The sequence below is a fragment of the Engraulis encrasicolus genome, chromosome 4 (assembly GCF_034702125.1).
Source record: "Engraulis encrasicolus isolate BLACKSEA-1 chromosome 4, IST_EnEncr_1.0, whole genome shotgun sequence".
Classification (NCBI taxonomy): Eukaryota; Metazoa; Chordata; class Actinopteri; order Clupeiformes; family Engraulidae; genus Engraulis; species Engraulis encrasicolus.
This window is the reverse complement of record NC_085860.1, coordinates 57,325,476-57,332,975: the sequence shown is the minus strand read 5'-3', so window position 1 is coordinate 57,332,975 and position 7,500 is coordinate 57,325,476. Positions and strand designations below refer to the sequence as shown.

Sequence of the window (7,500 nt, the reverse complement as noted above, 5' to 3'; positions counted from 1 at the left end):
AATTGAGCTGGCCAAGCAGCCAAGCCTGCACAAAGCATGGAGGACTGCACACATCACCAGTATGTTTGGCGGCCACACGCTGCGCATAGTCAGTCATAAATGAAACTCACACAGGTACAACATTAATTTATTTCAGGTATAGCCATACAGCGTCATAAATACAGTTAAGGGTTAAGGAGTTTTACCTGCAGCTCCCCCAGGTACAATATACACTTTTTTCAGTTAAGGTGCAGCCACACACAGTAGCCTACAGTTCTGGGATTTAGGAGCTTGACCTGCAGCCAGTTCAATTCATGAAAGTTCTGCCTGTGAATGCCTATGACTGTGATACATGTTGATATTGTATCTACTGTATTATAGTTTATCAAGTTGCTTCAGGATCTGCTCCACTCCACTGCGTGAAAGCTCTCAGAAAAGCAATAGAACCCTCCGTGGCAAGACTCCTGACTGCTTGCCCTGCTGGGTTTCAAAAGTTACTGCTCAGTGCTTTAGGGCACTTGGGTCAGAAAGTGAGAGAGTAGCTTGTTGGATCTGCTCTCGGGCAACATCCACCGTTTTGCTCTCTCTCTCTCCCTATCTCTCTCTCTCTCTCTCTCTCTCTCAAACACACACACACAGGCTCACACACACACACACACACACACACACACACACACACACACACACACACACACACACACACACACACACACACACACACACACACACACACACACACACACACAGAGATGCGTGCGTAGTATGTGAGTCAAGGCTCTGTTGCTGCACATTGGCCTTTGAATGACAGAGGGTAAACCTTGTGGCTAGCAATAACTGTGACTGACAGAACAGAAATAATGCAGGTGTGTGTGCCTGCGTGCGTGCATGTGTGTGCACCAGGTCTGCATTTGTGTATATTTGTGTGTTTGCACACAAGTGTGTAGACCTTGTTGTGTTGATTTTGGGCTGAGGACCCTTTGTGAGTATGTGCGTACATGAGGGTCCCTGCTGTTCAATTCAACCAAACGGCTCAGACAGCAAGGGGGGGGGGGGGGGTGTGGAAACAAAGTCAGACAGATTCATTCATGAGTGTTGTACAACAAATATACCACAGGAGCAGAACCCCAATCCCCTCTGTGTTTTAGGGAGGTCACAGAGCAAGATACAGACTGACAGAGAGGCAGGAAGGGTAAAAAAAATGGCAGAGACAAGGGAGAGAGAGAGAACAATGAAAAGGGAGGCATGGAGGGAAGTAGGGATAAAAAGAGACAGGGGCAGAGATAGAGAGAGAGAGAGAGAGAGAGAGAGAGAGAGAGAGAGAGAGAGAGAGAGAGAGAGAGAGAGAGCACAGCCCAGTTGGATACCACCCAGGCCAACCCAGACCATCAGCACACCGCCCAGGCCATCCCAGACCATCAGCACACAGCGAGGTCGACCCCAGCTAAGGAAAGCCCAGGCCAGCGCTCCTCCTTCAGGCCCTGGAGCACACCAACGTGACCTGTGTCACCAGCCCAGGTCAACACACACTACAGGTGCATATGGGACCAGCACCCCACCAGACAGCTGTTTATGTTGCCAGGCCCCACAGGGCCACAGAACCTACGCAGACGTACTGCAAGGTCAAATACACCCGGCCTGCACTGACATCGGAGAGGTGAGGCAACTATTGCACCTCATCTTCAACAAACTCAGCTGAGACAGACCGAGAGGGGTAAGAGGGAGAGGGAAAGGGAAAAAAAAACACGCATGTAAATCTGTGTGTTATGTGATATGAACAGTTGCATTTTCTTGTTTTTTATTCATTCTATTTGTCACTTTCTATGACTTTAATGCCAAATCACATTTACATATGTTAAAATCATTCTCTGTAAGTTCTTGGAACATCCAGGGACTTTATTCAACAACTTTTGGAGCAAAAAGCCTTAATCCAGATTTCTTATTGAATATCAAAAACCACGATATCATTGTTTTGTTAGAGACTTGGTGCAGAGCAGACGCTATTACTCACTGTCCCTCCGGGTATTATGAAATTATCTTACCATCCTTTAAAAACAAAAGCATAACACGTGGCAGAGATTCAGGGGGGGTCATAATTTGGATCAGGGAATACCTTTCACCCTATTTACATACTGTAAAAAGAGGACCCACTCACATATGGCTAAAATTGAACAAAGGCATTGCAAATGATAAAAATGACATATATATATGTGCCATATACGCCCCACCAGCAGAATCACCATACTACAATGAAGAGTTCTTTAACGAACTCAACCATGAATGCAACCATTACCAGGCCCAGGGAAGTGTGTTGCTATGTGGAGACCTCAATGCCAGAACAGGCCTAGAAAATGAAATCACTGACATAGATGAGAAAGATGATGCATTTATTATGCTACCAAATTTGGAAAACCCAATAAAAAAATCAAGACACAACCCTGATCCTGTCACGAATAAAAATGGTAGAGAGTTAGTGCATCTCTGTCGAGGCCTGGGCCTGTACTTCCTTAATGGTAGGATGAAAGGGGACTCATTAGGCCGGTTCACTTATTGCTCACCTCTTGGGTCTAGTGTAGTGGACTATGCAATTACTGACATGGACCCCAGTTCCATAAACGCATTCACTGTAAGACCACAGCTACCACTTTCAGATCACTGCCAAATCAATGTCTTCCTTAAAAGAACAAAAAACATAACAGCAGTTACAAAGAAACTGCTTGAACTCAATCCACCATACAAATGGACAAATGGCAGTGAAACTGAATTCATTAATGCAGCAAACTCAATTGAAATCACTAACAATATTAATCATTTTCTTCTGACCAAATTCGAACCAAATCAATCTGACGTCAATCGGGCAATAAGTAAAGTCACTTTACTATACCACAATATTGCAATAAAAGCAAACCTACGGAAAAGAAACCTAAAACATAAAAGTAAACCCAAAAAAGAAAAATGGTTTGATAAGGAGTGTGAACTGAAGCGAAAACATGTCAGACAACTGTCAAATCAAAAACATAGACAACCACATAATGCTGAAATTAGAGAGAGTTATTGCACAAAACTGAAAGAGTATAAATCCATAATTCGAAAGAAAAAACAAAACCACTATGATGAAACCCTTGCAGAAATCGAGAACTCCATAAGGGAAAATCAATTTTGGGAAAAATGGAATAGCCTGAACCCAAAACAAAGGCAAGAAACACCTCTGAAAGATGGAGAAATATGGAAAACATACTTTGAAAGCCTGTATGAAAACATTATACCAAATAATCTCACAATTGGCCAACAAATCATCAAAGAAAAATTACACTCTCTAGAAAATATTATAAAAGATAATCAGAGCCCTCTTGACTATGAAATCACATTAAATGAATTACTGGACACACTCCACAAACTCAAATCTAAGAAAGCATGCGGTCCTGACAACATCAGAACTGAAATGCTGAAACACAGCACTTCTGAGCTGCATCAGGTGCTTTTGAAACTATTTAACCTTACTCTCCAAGCTGGCTGTTTTCCTGAGGTCTGGAACAGGGGGCTTATTTCCCCAATATTCAAGAGTGGAGACAAATTCGACCCCAACAACTACCGAGGCATCTGTGTGAACAGTAACCTGGGGAAGGTTTTCTGCTGTATTCTAAACGCCCGTATACAGTCCTTCCTTATCAAACACAATGTCTTGAGTAATAGTCAAATTGGATTCCTACCAAAACACCGTACTACTGACCATATTTACACCCTACACACCCTAATCAACAAACATGTTCTCCAAAAAAACAAAAACAAAATGTTTGCCTGTTTTGTCGACTTTAGAAAAGCGTTTGATTCAATCTGGCTTGATGGACTATTTTACAAAATATTGCAAAGTGGTGTAGGGGGTAAAACATACGACTTAATCAAAAGCATGTATTCGGACAACAAATGTGCCATAAAAATTAATAATAGCAGAACAGACTACTTCACTCAAGGGCGCGGGGTGAGACAGGGCTGTAGTTTGAGTCCTACTTTGTTCAATATCTATATTAATGAGTTAGCGGTGCAACTGGAACAATCTACAGCCCCTGGACTCCCCCTAAACAACATGGAAGTTAAATTCCTACTCTTTGCAGATGATCTGGTGCTGCTGTCGCCCACAAAAGAAGGGCTACAACAGCACCTGGACACTCTAGAGCATTTCTGTCAGAACTGGGCCCTGACAGTTAACTTGGCAAAAACAAGGATTGTAATCTTCCAGAAAAAACCCAGACTGCAGGCAACCAGACACCTTTTCACTCTAGGAAACACCGCCCTAGAACATTCATTATCATATAACTACTTAGGCCTGACACTCAGTGCCTCTGGAAGCTTTGACCTTGCAGTGAATGTGCTAAAAGAAAAAGCTCGTAGAGCTCTCTACGCTATCAAACGAAACTTTTACAAAATTCAAATTCCAACTAAAATCTGGTGTAAAATATTTGACAGCGTCATTATGCCTATTGCATTATATGGATGTGAAGTATGGGGCCCACTCAGTAAGCTAGACTACACTAGATGGGACAAGCATCCCATAGAATCCCTACATGCAGAATTTCTCAGAAATATCCTCAGAGTCCAAAGAAAAACTCCCACAAATGCATGCAGGGCAGAATTAGGCAGATTCCCATTGGCGATAAATATACAAAAAAGATCCCTAAAGTTTTGGACACATCTTAAATTCAGTGAAGAAAACACTATAAAGTCACAAGCATTTAAAACCCAAGAGGTTAGCCCTAATACCAATCCCCTCAGTCAGTTGGTTCTGAAGTTAACTAAACCTCCTAACTCACTAACCCATCAACCTCAGACCATCCCTGCTGTACAAAATCAAATCAAAGTAAAACAAATTATGACCCAATGCAAATATACTTACCTGGAACACTGGGAGAATCAGACCAAATCACAATCCAAACTAGAATGTTATCTTGGACTAAAAAGAAATTATGAATTGGCAGAGTATCTCTACACAGTCAGAGATACAAAGCAGAGACAGATCCTAACCAAGTACAGGTTATGTGGCCACAGTCTAGCTGTAGAGAAAGGACGCTACAAAAAAACATGGCTACCAAGAGATCAGCGGATATGTGGTCACTGTACGACTGATGAGGTTGAGACCGAGATGCACTTTCTGCTCCACTGTCCAAAATATGAACAAATTAGGCAGCAATATTTTCTAATCTTTGCAAAAGAAGTACCCAATTTTAACATACAAAATGATAATGAAAAGATGGCTTATATTCTTGGAGAAAGACACAATTGTGAAATAGCAGCAAAATATGTTGCAGCATGCCATACCCGGAGAGACAGTGATAGTATGCAATGAATTGTTCTGGTTTTATGCTTGTGTGTGTGCATGTGCGTGTGCGTGTGTTTTTTAATGTTCTTAATGCAAGTTTGTGTGTGTGTGCGTGTGCGTGTGTTTAATGTTCTTAATGCAAATGTATGTGTGTGTGTGTGTGTGTGTGTGTGTGTGTGTGTGTGTGTGTGTGTGTGTGTGTGTGTGTGTGTGTGTGTGTGTGTGTGTGTGTGTGTGTGTGTGTGTGTGTGTGTGTGTTGTGTGCGTGTGCGTGTGCGTGTGCGTGTGCGCGTGTGTGTGCATGTGCGTGTGTGTATGTGTGCGTGTGTGTGCGTGTGATATTTTTAACACATGTATGCTTAATGTTCCTAATTGACCGTAATGTTCTTTTATGTTATCTGTACGCTTTGGCAACACTGTTACCAATAGGCATGCCAATAAAGCATATTTGAATTTGAATTTGAATTTGAATTTGAGAGAGAGAGAGATAGAGAGATAGAAGAGAGACAGAAATAGTTAAAGGCGGGGGGAGATGTAGAGAGAGGAATAGAGAGACATTGAGTTACTGAGATAGAGAGAGAGAGATGGCGAGATCGCAAGAGAGACATAGCAGTATAAAGGATATAACACATCTGAAAAGGGCGGATAAATTGGCTTAGATATATCTGTGTGTATAGCTTTTCATCCTTTGACTATTGCATGTCCACAGTATCCATATAGTCCATAGTAGTTCAAGCATAGTAAAGCATCAGAGGGCGTTTCGATTCTTTCTTTGTCACCCAACCCCTGCGCACAGCCATGCGCCTGCATTTTAGTATAGAGAATTCTGATCACAAGCATCACAGACAAATGGCACAATAGAATGTATGCATAAAAGTGTATACGATATGTATGGAATAGCGGCCGACGAGGTGTCCCGATATCAAGGGAAATAATGGACGAGGCGGAGCGTTCTAACAGCCCGACGGCGCAGCCAAAGGGCTGTTCGCTTCGCCAAGTCTATTTTCGTTTTATTTATCGTATACACTTTTATGCATACATTCTATTGTGCCATTTGTCTGTGATGCTTGTGTTCAGAATTCTCTATACTATATACCTTGAAGGCCACCATTCCGCTTATCACCCGATTACCAGCAGTTAAGTATTAATTTATTAATATGTTGATCTAAGGCTTCGTGAGAAAGTAGATTAACCACTGCGCTTGGTACGTTGCTATGGGCATCACTTCCTAATCTAGTGAGACGCGCCTCTATCGGAGGCATGTAAGGACGCGCGCAGAACGTTGGGGTGACTTGACAACCAAATGCGATAGAATTGACGACTGAGTTTTTGACTTGACAACCAGATGCGATAGAATTAGTAACAAGGTCTTGACTAGACAACCAGATGCGATAGAACTAACGGCGCGGTCTTGACTAGACAACCAGATGCGATAGAATTAGTAATGGCACTTCGCCAGTAAGAAAAGAAGCAACTTGGACGCCCGCACGCCCGCATGACATCATAGGTGTCCTGCTACCGGGGAATAAAGGACACCTGCTCAGCCAATCAGAAGACGTTCCGTCTGCTCACCGGGTGATACATTAATTTGGTGGATTATGTCTTGTGATGCTGTCGTTTCCCACAAACAGACAGACTGAAAAACACTCATGCACGACTGCACACACACACACACACACGCACACACACATATACACACACACACACAAACAAAGACAGACATGCGCACGGGCACGTTATGTTATCCTGAAGTGAAGTTAAAAACAAGACTAATACAGACATACTACAACATGTACAGTATTTATATAGCGCAGTGTCACAACTATGAAGTTGACTCAACGCGCTTCCAAATACATGCTGTACACATGCACATTCCCACACTCACACACCAGCTCTGGAAGCTGCCGTATTGTCCGGAGGTCACGTGAGAAATTGCACATAGACAGTAATTATAGTCCTTAAAGGGAAACTGTGCAGGAAATGGTCAAAAAAGGTACTGCAACTATGCTGCTCATTGAAACTGGGTTGCCTATTGCAAATTTGATCTTTTCATGAAAGTTTACTAAGTAATAAACTAATATTTTCTAGTATGGCCCAAGTACAGTCATTTTTGCAGCTAAAAAAAAAAATGGCGGACCATGGAGAAGATCCCCCTTTTCATGTATGAAAAGTGCAATATTTCCAGTCATAATGAACACTTTGAATTTGAT

The 7,500-nt window shown here is 42.3% G+C and overlaps 1 protein-coding gene across 1 annotated transcript in view; it reads left to right on the top strand.

Annotated features, from left to right (window-relative positions):
• Positions 1-7,500, top strand: part of LOC134448156 (cadherin-13-like) — a 188,302-nt gene that overhangs the window by 163,076 nt on the left and 17,726 nt on the right. The gene's annotated exons all lie outside the window — the stretch shown is intronic.